We start from the raw sequence: 15,812 nt of genomic DNA, 5'->3' as shown, positions 1-15,812 counted from the left end.
ACAGAGGAGTCAGTGTAGACAAGGGCAAGATCATGGAGGCTGTTTGCCATCCTACAGTGTGTGGACCATTTTCTCTTCAAGGTTGTTTTAAACAAAGGAGTGGTGAAAACACAGCTCTCACAGCAGTCTAGAAGGATGGATCTGAGGTGTGAGACAGGAATAACAGGTTAGAAGGTATTGGGGTGATCTTGCTAAGAGAAGTTGAGGAACTTACATCAAAGTTGTGGCAGTGAGATGAAGAAGAGACTTTGGTCACACAGATGTTAAGGTGGTAGAAGCTCTCAGATTAGGTGACTGGTTAGATGGTGGGTGGTATGGGAGGATGGGATAGGGAGAAGCCGATTTGAGGACCAAGGATGATAGAGTTCAGCTTTGGACATGTAGAATATGAAGTGCTTATAGAAAATCCAGCTGGAGATGAGTGTCCGATGGATCATTGCACAGAACTGAGCAGAGAGGTCTAGGCTAGATAGGTAGGTAGATAAATGGATAGATTAATGGATGGGTGGATAGACTGACTGCTTTAACCATTTTCAACATATAGGTGGTTGCAAAAAAAAAAAAAGGCAGTCAGTAGATCTTCTAGGGCAGGTTCAGAGAGTAAGATGAAAAAAGAGGCCTGGGGAGATTCTAAAATCAAATTATTGGCTAGAGATATAGGGAGCAGTAAAGAAGGAAAAGGTACAGAGTGAAAGTCGGGAGGAAAATTAGGGGAGAGTAACTTTTAGTAGCTGAAGGAGGAAAGAATTTCAAGAAATGAGGGGCTAAGTACTAAAATGAGGGGTATCAGACAATCCTGGTTCTGCCCCTGATAGCTATGTGACCTTGAACTCAGAATTTAGTTCCCTTTCCTCATTTACATAATGAAGATCAAAGTGTGACCTCCCAGGGCCACTGTGAGGATCAAATGAGATAAAGTCTATCAAGCTCAGTGACTGGAAGTTATCTGGTTTGTGTTCAATAAGTGCTAGCTGTTTTTATGGAAAGCAGGACTTGGATTTGGTGATAGGGAGGTCTGTAGAGACTACTGCTTTCAGCAGTACTTGCTCTCAGGGTTTAGGGAGGGTGATTAGAAGATATGTTTCAGATGGAAACTTGATCATATTTATAGCCTTTGAGGAGGAAGCCAGTACAATAGGGGCACTTGAAAATTTTGAAGGGACAAGAGAGAACCATTGGAACGTGTTCCTTGGCTGGGGGGCAGGGTTGGCTCAAGAGCTCTGGGAGATGTTACCTTCCTCAGGACAAGCCACGCTTCCACCAGCCTGGAGGGTCCGCAGCATCTTTGTTGCTTTTTAAAAGCATCTGGTAATCAAATCATAGACATTTTTAACGTCTTATTTAAGGTTTCTTGGTATTTAAGTGAGTTTAAGTGAGTTCTAGTTTCTCATAATATAATAAGGACAAAGATTATTCATTTTAAAAGATTCTGAATACAAAAACAAGATAGGTGATATTAAAACTGAACACAGTATAATTTAATGTTTAATTCAGAAGGCATTTCCATGTCTAAGGCATGGAAGGCATTTCCATAGGGTCTTAAAAATCAACACCATGGAAACCAGGTATTAACCTGTGTAATAGGGGAAGGACTGATTTGTAGATTTCTTAAAAAATTGAGCTGACCATAGTAATATTTAAAAATATCTACTTTTGGGGCTTCCCTGGTGGTGCAGTGGTTAAGAATCCACCTGCCAATGCAGAGGACACGGGTTCGAGCCCTGGTCCAGGAAGATCCCACATGCCACAGAGCAACTAAGCCCGTGCACCACAACTACTGAGCCTGCGCTCTACAGCCTGCGAGCCACAACTACTGAGCCCACGTGCTGCAACTACTGAAGCCCGTGCGCCTAGGGCCTGTGCTCCGCAACAAGAGAAGCCACCGCAATGAGAAGCCTGCGCACCACAATGAAGAGTAGCCCCCCACAACTAGAGAAAAGCCCATGCGCAGCAACGAAGACCCAACGCACACAAAAATAAAAATAAAGTAAAATAAAATAAAATCTACTTTTTTCCTTAGGATTTTCTCTAGTTGGATGAAGTAATGCTTTATATTAGAGATAAACATCTAAAATTAGATTTCTATTTTAATATGTATATATTTTTTACCCTGTAATTAATGGGTATTTTGAAAAAAAATTTACATATGTGAATTTTTTGCGAACCACTCAACAATTGAACATGGTGCATGATGTTTACTGGTTGGTTTTTGGTGATTAACTGGTTATAAATATTCCATTTTAGTTCAAATTAGTAAGTCTGTTTCAATACATGCTTGTTAATATTCACTACTTATCATTTGTTTATATATATGTATATATATATGTGTGTATATATATATACATACATATATTTATATAATTTTTTTTTTTTTTTTTGGCTGTGCAGTGTGGCATGCGGGATCTTAGTTCCTTGACCAGGGATCAAACCCGTGCCCCCTGCAGTGGAAGTGTGGAGTCTTAACCACCGGACCGCCAGGGAAGTCCCTCATTTGTTTATATAACGTGTAGCATAGTACATAGTTTTTAGGACACCCAATAAATGTTTTCTGAGTAAAATGAAATTAGATGTTCAGTATTTTTAAGGTGAACTGAAGTCCATTATGTATGTGGTTTTTAACCTTTGATGACGTTCTTTCCCTGAAATTCTCTAGCTACATTTTTTGTTATCAGAACCTCTCTGTTTTGGAGTTGAGTTTCAGTCTGTTGTGCTAACTCCCTCACAGTGTATGGTCCCACTCTTGCAAAACGTAGTGGGCTGTGCCGGTGATTTTCAGTTTAGGACTTCTGACAGTTCCATGTTACATATTCACCAACTCAGTTTTGGACTCTATACTGTCCTGCTCAGGACTCCCTTACAGAGATGACAAGTGCCACATTGAAATTAACTTAGACGTGAGGTCAGCATTTAGGAGTGCAGAGCCCAAACAAAGACAGAACCTTTGGGTTTGTGAATGGCATGGTATGTAGGACAGCCTAGGTCAGTTCCTACTCTGGTTGGAAATTTATGTAAGTATTAAAACATTTGGATTAGGTAGAATGTGGATTAGGTAGAATGTGTAGAATTTGGATTAGGTAGAATGTGTAGTTAGGAACATTTCAGAGATACTGTGTATTTTGCTAATAGCTTTGTGCTATTTGTCTGAATTATTAATAATGGAAACAGTCACTATATTGGAGGTGTAATTTCCCTTGACTTGATTTAGAGAACAGAAATGAACCTTTTGGGATTCTAGTCCACTAAATAAATTTACATTGTATCTGATTTGGTAAACATTTGCTTGATTTGGGAATATTATGAATACAAACATGTGTAAAATTATTTTGCACTTTTCAATTCTATTTCGAAGAAATTTGACACATTTTCAAGAGTTATACTATTTTAGCTATTACATTGGCTATAACTTGCTTTAATAATAACCATGGGGCTGATTTTCCTTCAAGTGGGATGTTTTAGTGTAAACAAAATGTTCCCATGGATTTAAAAACTTTTTAAAAAGTAGAATCAAGTGTACGAATATGCTGTATATTTTTATAATATGTTCCTGAAAAGTAGTATAAAATTCAGTTTTTATAAATTGAATATTTATAGAATTTAAAATTTTCAAAACACTTGAAAGTAAGGCAAAATTTTAACTCTTAAAATATAGGTGACGGGTATACAGATGTTTTCTATATTAATCTTTATACTTTTCCATAGGTTTGAAATAGTCGACAGTCCAAAATATATGAAGAGTGATTTTAAAGCATGTCCTATTTTAAAGGTACCCAGAGACTTTGCTTATTTAAAGTAATCTCAAAGTACACCTCTCTATAAAAGGAATCCCATTTTGGTTAATCTGTTTTGCAAATTCAAACTTTCCTAATGGACTTACACAACAACAACGACAAAACTTGGGGACACCTCTGTACCACATTGTAAATATAGTCACATCCACCATCTTAAGCTTGTAACATACAGGCTTAATCTGATTCTAGACCTCATCCTCACCTTAATATCCCTTATTCAGAAAGGAAGGCACTGACAGGAAGAATTTTTTTTTTTTTTTAAACTAGCAATGGAATAAGCCATCCAGTGGTGTTGCCTTCCTACTTTGAGAGAGCTGCCCTGAGACTGCGTAGATGACACAGGCCCTGCAGTCCCTTGGCTGTGGCTTCTCCTTCTGAGGAAGGCCATGTGCTTTACATAGACTTTGCATGTGTGCTGCTGTACCTGTGGTTCATCTGTACTCGTCAGCCAATCAGGAGAGTGGGGCTTAGAGGAAAACTAGTCAAACAGGTTTGCCTGTCGACTTAGAAGGGCGGGGGTGGGGGGTGGGGGTGGGGGAGCAGTGAAATTTGTGGATAAGGTCAAGGGTGAAACTATTTTAAGGAATATTAATGCTAATCACTGACTCTGTTTTTCCCTGGTTTTGAAAATACTTCAGGGGCATTTGTGAGAATATATCTTAATGGAGCTAAAGCGAGAGTAAGGGAACCTGGAAGGAGAAATAAATAAGAAACAGGGAATTAGAGCAAGATGGAGAGTGGACAAGGAAAGACTGTAGTGGAGGGGAAGGAAAAAAAAGAGGAAAAGGACAAGTGTCTCAGTGGTGTATGTGGGCTTTGTGTGAACCTGGATCATCATAGCAGGAAACCATAGTATTGATCTGAGCATGAGTTTAATTAAAACCAGTAGCTGTGATCCTCAATATCCCAAAGAAGGAACAGCCTACTGGCTTAGGGCTGAGGTTTACTAGGAACGTTGGTGGGAAAATGTAGTTACCATCTCAGACACTACCTTTATGTGGGAAATTCTCAGTTCCTTTGAACAACAGTCAGATGTTACATTCATACAGCTTTTTTGCACTTTGCAAATTGCTGACTCATACATTCTGTCATTTTATCCTCATTCTGCCCCTGAGCGTTGTCCGGTAGGTAGGCACATCTTACAAACCATGACCTGGGGCTGCAGAGCTGTGAAATCACCAGGACAGTCTGCAGGGGATTTGATGTTGGAACCCAGGCTCCTGGCTACTCATTTTCCCACGGGAATCCTGGCTTTCAGGGCTCTCTCTCGTCCGGCTGCCTTCTGATCACCCTTGTTTACTTTCTCCTGTGCCCAGCACGTTCCATTTATTGGGTTCATTTCTCTCTTTAGGCATTTGCTTTAGGATACCCCACACCTGAACTGTTCTTTTCTTTCGTCTGTGCTTTCAAATTCTCATCCTTCGTGGTTTCTACACTCAGTCCCACCTCAGACTGTTGCTTCCCAGTTTCTTTTGCTTTTCCTTGACTTTCATGTCTACATTTGTCCATGATATTTGAACACTTAGTTACGTTCATTCTCCCTCTAAGGAGAGTATGCGCAGTTAGAGTGTGGACTTTCACTCTTAGTTTCCCCATAAGACCTTGGACAAACATACTAATCAGAGGTAACATATTTAAACGTAATTGAATGATACCTTCAGTGACTCATAAAGCAGGCAGGGAGGTAAATTCTCTAAAATGCTGTATGTATATTGATGCTTTTTTCCTTTTGTTTTTTTTCAAAACCACATATTCAAACTTGAAATGTTCCCTTCCTTTTTTTTTTTTTCAAGTATGGAGTATTAACTTTTTAAAAAAAATTACTTTACTTTTATTTTGCATCTTTATTGGAGTATAATTGGTTTACAATGGTGTGTTAGTTTCTGCTTTACAACAAAGTGAATCAGTTATACATATACACATGTTCCCATATCTCTTCCCTCTTGCGTCTCCCCGCCTCCCACCCTCCCTATCCCACCCATCTAGGTGGTCACAAAGCACCAAACTGATCTCCCTGTGCTATGCAGCTGCTTCCCACTAGCTATCTATTTTATGTTTGGTAGTGTATATATGTCCATGCCACTCTCTCACTTTGTCACAGCTTATACCCTTCCCCCTCCCCATATCCTCAAGTCCATTCTCTAGTAGGTCTGGGTCTTTATTCCTGTCTTACCCCTAGGTTCTTAATGATATTTTTTTTTCTTAAATTCCATATATATGTGTTAGCATACGGTGTTTGTCTTTCTCTTTCTGACTTAGTTCACTCTGTATGACAGACTCTAGGTCCCTCCACCTCATTACAAATAGCTCAATTTCGTTTCGTTTTATGGCTGAGTAATATTCCCTTGTATATATGTGCCACATCTTCTTTACCCATTCATCCACTGATGGACACTTAGGTTGTTTCCATCTCCTGGCTATTGTAAATAGAGCTGCGATGAACATTTTGGTACATGACTCTTTTTCAATTATGATTTTCTCAGGGTATATGCCCAGGAGTGGGATTGCTGGGTCATATGGTAGTTCTATTTGTAGTTATTTAAGGAACCTCCATACTGTTCCCCATAGTGGCTGTACCAATTCACATTCCCACCACCAGTGCAAGACTGTTCCCTTTTCTCCACACCCTCTCCAGCATTTATTGTTTCTAGATTTTTTGATGATGGCCATTCTGACTGGTGTGAGATGATATCTCATTGTAGTTTTGATTTGCATTTCTCTAATGATTAATGATGTTGAGCATTCTTTCATGTGTTTGTTGGCAGTCTGTATATCTTCTTTGTAGAAATGTCTATTTATGTCTTTTGCCCATTTTTGGATTGGGTTGTTTATTTTTTTGTTATTGAGCTGCATGAGCTGCTTGTAAATTTTGGAGATTAATCCTTTGTCAGTTGCTTCATTTGCAAATATTTTCTCCCATTCTGAGGGTTGTCTTTTGGTCGTGATTATGGTTTCCTTTGCTGTGCAAAAGGTTTGAAGTTTCATTAGGTCCCATTTGTTGTATTTTTGTTTCTATTTCCATTTCTCTAGGAAGTGGGTCAAAAAGTATCTTGCTGTGATTTGTGTCATAGAGTGTTCTGCCTATGTTTTCCTCTAAGAGTTTGATAGTTTCTGGCCTTACATTTAGGTCTTTAATCCATTTTGAGCTTATTTTTGTGTATGGTGTTAGGGAGTGGTCTAATCTCATACTCTTACATGTACCTGTCCAGTTTTCCCAGCACCACTTATTTAAGAGGCTGTCCTTTCTTCACTGCACATTCCTGCGTCCTTTATCAAAGATAATGTGATCATATGTGCGTGGGTTTATCTCTGGACTTTCTATCCTGTTCCATTGATCTATTTTTCTGTTTTTGTGCCAGTACCATACTGTCTTGATTACTGTAACCTTGTAGTATAGTCTGAAGTCAGGGAGCCTGATTCCTCCAGCTCCGTTTTTCGTTCTCAAGATGGCTATTCAGGGACCTATTCAGGGTCTTTTGTGTTTCCATACAAATTGCGAAGTTTTTGTTCTAGTTCTGTGAAAAATGCCAGTGGTAGTTTGACAGGGATTGCATTGAATCCCTGTAGTAGAGTCATTTTCACAATGTTGATTCTTCCAATCGAAGAACATGGTATATCTCTCCATCTATTTGTATCATCTTTAATTTCTTTCATCAGTGTCTTATAATTTTCTGCATACAGGTCTTTTGTCTCCTTAGGTAGGTTTACTCCTAGATATTTTATTCTTTTTGTTACAGTGGTAAATGGAAGTGTTTTCTTGATTTCACTTTCAGATTTTTCATCATTAGTGTATAGGAATGCCAGAGATTTCTGTGCATTAATTTTGTATCCTGCTACTTTACCAAATTCATTGATTAGCTCTAGTAGTTTTCTGGTAGCATCTTTAGGACTCTCTATGTATAGTATCATGTCATCTGCAAACAGTGACAGCTTTACTTCTTCTTTTCTGATTTGGATTCCTTTTATTTCCCTATCTTCTCTGATTGCTGTGGCTAAAACTTCCAAAATTATGTTGAATAAGAGTGGTGAGAGTGGGCAACCTTGTCTTGTTCCTGATCTTAGTGGAAATGGTTTCAGTTTTTCACCATTGAGGACAATGTTGGCTGTGGGTTTGTCATATATTGCCTTTATTATGTTGAGGAAAGTTCCCTCTATGCCTACGTTCTGCAGGGTTTTTACCATAAATGGGTGTTGAATTTTGTCGAAAGCTTTCTCTGCATCTATTGAGATGACCATATGGTTTTTCTCCTTCAATTTGTTAATATGGTGTACCACATTGATTGATTTGTGTATATTGAAGAATCCTTCCATTCCTGGAATAAACCCCACTTGATCATGGTGTATGACCCTTTTAATGTGCTGTTGGATTCTGTTTGCTAGTATTTTGTTGAGGATTTTTGCATCTATGTTCATCAGTGATATTGGCCTCTAGTTTTTTTCTTTCTTTGTGACATCCTTGTGTGGTTTTGTTATTAGGGTGATGGTGGCCTCGTGGAATGAGTTTGGGAGTGTTCCTCCCTCTGCCATACTTTGGAAGAGTTTGAGAAGGTTAGGTGTTAGCTCTTCTCTAAATGTTTGATAGAATTTGCCTGTGAAGCCATCTGGTCCTGGGCTTTTGTTTGTTGGAAGATTTTTCATCACAGTTTCAATTTCAGTGCTTGTGATTGGTCTGTTCATATTTTCTATTTCTTCCTGATTCAGTCTCGGCAGGTTGTGTATTTCTAAGAATTTGTCCATTTCTTCCAGGTTGTCCATATTATTGGCATAGAGTTGCTTGTAGTAATCTATCATGATCTTTTCTATTTCTGCAGTGTCAGTTGTTACTTCTCCTTTTTCATTTCTAATTCTATAGATTTGAGTCTTCTCCCTTTTTTTCTTGATGAGTCTGGCTAATGGTTTATCAGTTTTGTTTATCTTCTCAAAGAACCAACTTTCAGTTTTATTGAGCTTTGCTATCATTTTCTTCATTTCTTTTTCATTTATTTCTGATCTGATCTTTATGGTTTCTTTCCTTCTGCTAACTTTAGGGTTTTTTTGTTCTTCTTTCTCTAATTGCTTTAGGTGCAAGGTTAGGTTGTTTATGCGAGATGTTTCCTGTTTCTTAAGGTAAGATTGTATTGCTATAAACTTCCCTCTTAGAAGTGCTTTTGCTGCATCCCATAGGTTTTGGGTCGTCATGTCTCCATTGTCATTTGTTTCTAGGTATTTTTTTATTTCCTCTTTGATTTCTTCAGTGATCACTTCATTAGTAAGCAGTGTATTGTTTCACCTCCATGTGTTTGTATTTTTTTTACAGATCTTTTCCTGTAATTGATATCTAGTCTCATAGCGTTGTGGTCAGAAAAGATACTTGATACAATTTCAGTTTTCTTAAATTTACCAGGGCTTGATTTGTGACCCAAGATATGATCTATCCTGGAGAATGTTCCATGAGCACTTGAGAAAAATGTGTATTCTGTTGTTTTTGGATGGAATGTCCTATAAGTATCAATTAAGTCCATCTTGTTTAATGTATAATGTAAAGCTTGTGTTTTCTTATTTATTTTCATTTTGGATGATCTGTCCATTGGTGAAAGTGGGGTGTTAATGTCCCCTACTATGAATGTGTTACTGTTGATTTCCCCTTTTATGGCTGTTAGTATTTGCCTTATGTATTGAGGTGCTCCTATGTTGGGTGCATAAATATTTACAATTGTTATATCTTCTTCTTGGATCGATCCCTTGATCAATATGTAGTGTCCTTCTTTGTCTCTTGTAATAGTCTTTATTTTAAAGTCTATTTTGTCTGATATGAGAATTGCTACTCCAGCTTTCTTTTGATTTCCATTTGCATGGAATATCTTTTTCCATCCCCTCACTTTCAGTCTGTATGTGTCTCTAGGTGGGTCTCTTGTAGACAGCGTATATATGGGTCTTGTTTTGTATCCATTCAGCCATTCTGTATCTTTTGGTGGGAGCATTAAATCCATTTACATTTAAGGTGATTATCGATATGTATGTTCCTATTCCCATTTCCTTAATTGTTTTGGGTTTGTTATTATAGGTCTTTTCCTTCTCTTGTGTTTCTTGCCTAGAGAAGATCCTTTAGCATTTGTTGTAAAGCTGGTTTGGTGGTGCTGAACTCTCTCAGCTTTTGCTTGTCTGTAAAGGTTTTAATTTCTCCATCAAATCTGAATGAGATCCTTGCTGGGTAGAGTAATCTTGGTTGTAGATTTTTTTCCTTCATCACTTTAAATATGTCCTGCCAGTCCCTTCTGGCTTGCAGACTTTCTGCTGAAAGATCATCTGTTAACCTTATGTGGATTTCCTTATATGTTGTTTGTTGTTTTTTCCCTTGCTGCTTTTAATATGTTTTCTTTGTATTTAGTTTTTGACAGTTTGATTAGTATTTGTCTTGGCGTGTTTTTCCTTGGATATATCCTGTTTGGACTCTCTGTGCTTCCTTGACTTGGTTAACTATTTCCTTTCCCATATTAGGGAAGTTTTCAACTATATTCTCTTCAAATATTTTCTCAGTCCCTTTCTTTTTCTCTTCTTCTTCTGGAACCCCTATAATTCGAATGTTGGTGCGTTTAATGTTGTCCCAGAGGTCTCTGAGACTGTCCTCAGTTTTTTTCATTCTTTCTTCTTTAGAAAAAGAATGCAGTTGTTATTTCCATTATTTTATCTTCCAGGTCACTTATCCATTCTTCTGCCTCAGTTATTCTGCTATTGATCTCTTTTAGAGTGTTTTTAATTTCATTTATTGTGTTGTTCATCATTGCTTGTTTCATCTTTAGTTCTTCTAGGTCCTTGTTAAATGTTGCCTGCATTTCCTCTATTCTATTTCCATTATTTTGGATCATCTTTACTATCATTATTCTGAATTCTTTTTTAGGTAGACTGCCTATTTCCTCTTCATTTGTTAGGTATGGTGGGTTTTTATGTTGCTCCTGCATCTGCTGTGTGTTTTTCTGTCTTCTCATTTTGCTTATCTTACTGTGTTTGGGGTCTCCTTTTTGCAGGCTGTAGGTTCGTAGTTCCCATTGTTTTTGATGTCTGTCCCCAGTGGCTAAGGTTGGTTCAGTGGGTTGTGTAGGCTTCCTGGTGGAGGGGACTAGTGCCTGTGTTGTGGTGGATGAGGCTGGATCTTGTCTTTCTGGTGGGCAGGTCCATGTCTGGTGGTGTGTTTTGGGGTGGCTGTGGACTTATTATGATTTTCAGGAGCCTCTCTGTTAATGGGTGGGGTTATGTTCCTGTCTTGCTAGTTGTTTGGCATAGGATGTCCAGCACTGTAGCTTGCTGGTCGTTGAGTGAAGCTGGGTGTTGGTGTTGAGATGGAGATCTCTGCAAGATTTTCACCATTTGATATTATGTGGAGCTGTGAGGTCTCTTGTGGACCAGTGTCCTGAAGTTGTGTCTCCCACCTCAGAGGCAGAGCAGTGAGTCCTGGCTGCAGCACCAAGAGCCTTTCATCCACACGGCTCAGAATAAAAGGGAGGAAAAAGTAGAAAGAAAGAAAGAGAGAGAGAGAGAGAAAGAGAGAGGGAGGGATGGAGGGAGGGAGGGAGGAAAGAAGGAGGAAGGAAGGAAGGAAAAGAAAGGAAGAAAGAGGATAAAATAAAATAAAGGTAAAATAAAATAAAGTTATTAAAATAAAAAAATTTATTAAGAAAAAAAATTTTTTTAAGTTAAAAAAAAACAAACATCGGACGGATAGAACCCTAGGACAAATGGTGAAAGCAAAGCTATACAGACAAAATTCCACACAGAAGCATACACATACATACTCACAAAAAGAGGAAGAGGAAAAGATAATAAATCTTACTTTCAAAGTCCACCTCCTCAATTTGGGATGATTTGTTGTCTTTTCAGGTATGCCACAGATGCAGGGTACAAGTTGATTGTGGAGATTTAATCTGCTGCTCCTGAGGCTGCTGGGAGAGATTTCCCTTTCTCTTCTTCGTTTGCCCAGCTCCCGGGTTTCGGCTTTGGATTTGGCCCCGCCTCTGTGTGTAGACCGCTGGGGGGCGTTTGTTCTTTGCTCAGACAGGACGGGGTTAAAGGAGCCGCTGATGTGGGGGCTCTGGCTCACTCAGGCTGGGGGGAGGGAGGGGCACGGATGCGGGGCGACACTTCGGCGGCAGAGGCCGGCGTGACGTTGCACCAGCCTGAGACGCACCGTGCGTTCTCCCGGGGAAGTTGTCCCTGGATCCCAGAACCCTGGCAGTGGCGGGCTGCACAGGCTCTCCGGAAGGGAGGTGTGGATAGTGACCTGTGCTCGCATACAGGCTTCCTGGTGGTGGCAGCAGCAGCCTTAGCGTCTCATTCCCGTCTCTGGGGTCCGTGCTATTAGCCGCGGCTCGCACCCGTCTGTGGAGCTCCTTTAAGCAGTGCTCTGAATCCCCTGTCCTCACGCACCCGGAAACAAAGAGGGAAGAAAAAGTCTCTTGTCTCTTCGGCAGGTCCAGACTTTTTCCCGGACTCCCTCCCAGCGAGCCGTGGTGCACTAACCCCTTCAGGCTGTGTTCACCCCGCCAGTCCTCTCCCTGCACTCCACCGGAAGCCGCAGCCTCAGCTCCCAGCCCCGCCCGCCCTGGTCGGTGAGCAGACAAGCCTCTCGGACTGGTGAGTGCTGGTCGGCACCGATCCTCTGTGCGGGAATCTCTCCGCTTTGCCCTCCGCACCCCTGTGGCTGCGCTCTCCTCTGTGGCTCCGAAGCTTCCCCCCTCCGCCACCCGCAGTCTCCGCCCGCGAAGGGGCTCCTAGTGTGTGGAAACGTTTCCTCCTTCACGGCTCCCTCCCACTGGTGCAGGCCTCGTCCCTATCCTTTTGTCTGTGTTTATTCTTTTTTCTTTTGCCCTACCCAGGTACGTGGGGAGTTTCTTGCCTTTTGGGAGGTCTGAAGTCTTCTGCCAGCGTTCAGTAGGTGTTCTGTAGGAGTGGTTCCACGTGTAGATGTATTTCTGGTGTATCTGTGGGGAGGAAGGTGATCTCCGCATCTGACTCTTCCGCCATCTTACCCCTCTCACCCTTCCTTTGTTTTTAAATGAAATGTTCTGTATAAACTGCTGTATCATTTAGTTACAACAGAAGAAAAAAGTTGGTCTGTAGAAAGATTATATATAGTTCTTTGAACTCGGCATTTTAAAATTCTTAATTGTTTAGTAGATTTTTGTTTTAAAATTTGCCTGGGGCTTCTAATGGATGGAAGTGTATTCACAGCTAATTCTAAGAAAGGCTAATAAGAGGAAATAATGACAGAGATAATTAAGTGTTATTTAGTTTTGGGGTTTTTTTTTTTTTTTTGTGGTACGTGGGCCACTCACTGTTGTGGCCTCTCCTGTTGCGGAGCACAGGCTCCGGACGCGCAGGCTTAGCGGCCATGACTCACGGGCCTAGCCGCTCCGGGGCATGTGGGATCCTCCCGGACCGGGGCACGAACCCGTGTCCCCTGCATCGGCAGGCGGACTCTCAACCACTGCGCCACCAGGGAAGCCCTATTTAGTTTTTAATTTGTGTTTATATTTGAATATAAATATGGCTGATGTCAAGGAATAGTAGTTGGAAAAGAGAATGATTACACATATTAGGAAGCTGTGACTTCTGAAGCTTTTAAATGCTCCCTTCTCCCCCCACCCCCCAGTTAAGACGTTTTATATCGATTAGCCAGAAGCACAGGCCGAGTTCTTTTCCCTCTTACCAAAGTTCTCTGGTTCAGAATGTCTCCTCTTCCATCTCTTCTGGGCAGGGTAGTGGGAGTAGGAATAGGAATAAGAATAGATTCCAAGAAATCTCTTCAAAAAAAGGAAATTAATGGGTTAGGAAAGACTATTATTAATAAGAAGCGATGCCTGACTCTTATTTGCCAGTTTTAAATAATTCTTGAGAGCATTGAGAGGTGACTGTTATTTTGACTAGTATATGCTTTAGAGTGTACTTTTTGTTCACATTTCTAAACAATGCTAAATATGCAGAAACAAGGTCCTCTGGCTGTCCTGCTCCCTCTTTTTGCTCTCTCACTGTTTCATTTGTCTGCCTTTCTGGAGATAATGTCCTTGCCTTCGGTGGGGAGTTCAGAAGAGAAATCCCAGTGAATGGCTTGCAAATTGTCAGTAGGGATGTGGGTAGAGGTGTGTTTGGGGGGCTGGGGGAGGGTGGTAGAGTCTGCCCATCAGTAGAGTAGGATCTGGTCATTTTATTCAAATCATCTTGTATAGTAGTTGTCCAACCTCTATACGAGCCCAACTGCTTTATGCTTTCTCATCATTTTTACCAGTAAAAGTAGTTTAGCTTATCATTTTGATACTACATAAATGCAGTACTACTCTTATTCCTACTCTGCTCACAAGGCATGGAAGGGGAGACACTTTGAACCAGACATGTTGAATTCCTGGAGGTTTGTCTAGTGAGCATCTGTAACATATAAGAATTAATCCAGGGACTTCCCTGGTGGCACAGCGTTTAAGAATCTGCCTGCCAATGCAGGGGACGTGGGTTGGATCCCTGATCCGGGAAGATCCCACATGCCACGGAGTATCTAAGCCCGTGCACCACAACTACTGAGCCTGCTCTCTAGAGCCCGTGAGCCACAACTACTGAGCCTGTGCTCTAGAGCCTGCAGGCCACAACTACTGAGCCCACGTGCCACAACTACTGAAGCCCGTGAGCCTAGAGCACATGCTCTGCAACGAGAGAAGCCACTGCAATGAGAAGCCCGCACACCGCAACAAAGAGTAGCCCCCACTTGCCACAACTAGAGAAAGCCTGTGTGCAGCAACAAAGACCCAACACAGACAAAAAAAAAAAAAAAAGAAAGAATTAATCCAAACATTCGTTCACAGGCAGCCTATTATATGATAGAAGTCTGCTGCCATAGAGCCAAAATACATGGTGACTTTTCAAATCTAGTATAAAATTGAAAGGTTTTTATGTATAAAAGTGTAAGAAGGTCATTAGTAAGGCTTTTCAAAGACTGCTGATTTGCTTTGTGGATCCCAGAATTCAAGAAAAAGCCTGTTATCTGGCATGTGGCAGTGGCAACTTTGGAGAGTCTTTATGTGGTATAGATAAGAGATACTGGATTAGGACCCAGGAAACCTGAGTGCTAGTTCCGACTCTGCCAATGAGTAACTATGAACTAGCCAAATGATGCTTGGCAACCACCTGCTGGAGACCTTGTCCCTTTCTCTACAAATGAGAGGGCTTGGACTCAGTTATCTTTGGTTTTTAAATTGGGACTGATTTATTTCATAAAATATGAAAATACATATTTTAACATATAGTTGGCATCATTTCATAACAAATATATTAAGTACCAATATTTAAGCATATTAATATTATGTTTGCAAGACTGTTAACAATGGCAATGATATACAAAAGACTTCTTTAGACTTGCCTCATTGTGTTGACTATCAAGTCTAATCCTAGATGCTTAGAAGCCACAAAACTACATTTTTACTTGTTTGTAAGGGAGTATCAGAGAAATGCATTTTCTGCCTACCAAAATCTTCCTCTTCTGGAGAACAATATAAGGTTGCTGTTTTATCTGATCCTCCATAACAACCTTCTCTTTGTGATTTGACTAGCGTTTTATGAGACAGCAGTGGGGAAGTTTGCTATTTGTTCACTCTACAGGACTTGCAAGGAACTGAATAGGGAAATCTCCAGAATTATTTTAAGTTTGTTTTTTGGTTATATTTGGCCAGACATTTTGGGTCCCAAAACATGTTTAAGTTATCACATGGGGATTTATTTTGTGACTCTTATAATGTTAATGTAGATAATGTTAAAAATTCGCTTAAACTAGTGATATTAAAGAAAGGATATTATTAATAATAAGAGAAACAATCCCATGATCTTTTGTGATCCTAGTACATTTTTGAAGCCTTAAGATTCTCTAAGAAATGGTGTATTGAAAAGCTGTTTCCCACACATGTGATTTTTGTCCCATTGTGGGAGAAGATAATTTGATCTGCATTTCCTCCACATTCATTGTGGTATTCTGCTAATTAAATCCCAATGAAAGAGTTATAAAAAGTCCTA

General features: G+C 40.2%; 1 protein-coding gene across 2 annotated transcripts in view; it reads left to right on the top strand.

Moving 5' to 3' along the window:
• Positions 1–15,812, top strand: part of UGT8 (UDP glycosyltransferase 8) — a 93,787-nt gene that overhangs the window by 3,780 nt on the left and 74,195 nt on the right. The window contains exon 1 of one of the 2 annotated variants that reach the window (XM_032633696.1): positions 12,361–12,395. The exons of the other annotated variant lie outside the window; for it this stretch is intronic. The gene's annotated coding sequence lies outside the window, so the exon portion shown is untranslated. Of the gene's footprint in view, positions 1–12,360; positions 12,396–15,812 lie in introns of those variants that run through there. 2 annotated transcript variants of the gene reach the window in all.

This window comes from Phocoena sinus, chromosome 5 (genome assembly GCF_008692025.1).
Source record: "Phocoena sinus isolate mPhoSin1 chromosome 5, mPhoSin1.pri, whole genome shotgun sequence".
Lineage (NCBI taxonomy): Eukaryota > Metazoa > Chordata > Mammalia > Artiodactyla > Phocoenidae > Phocoena > Phocoena sinus.
This window is presented reverse-complemented; position numbering and strand designations above follow the sequence as displayed.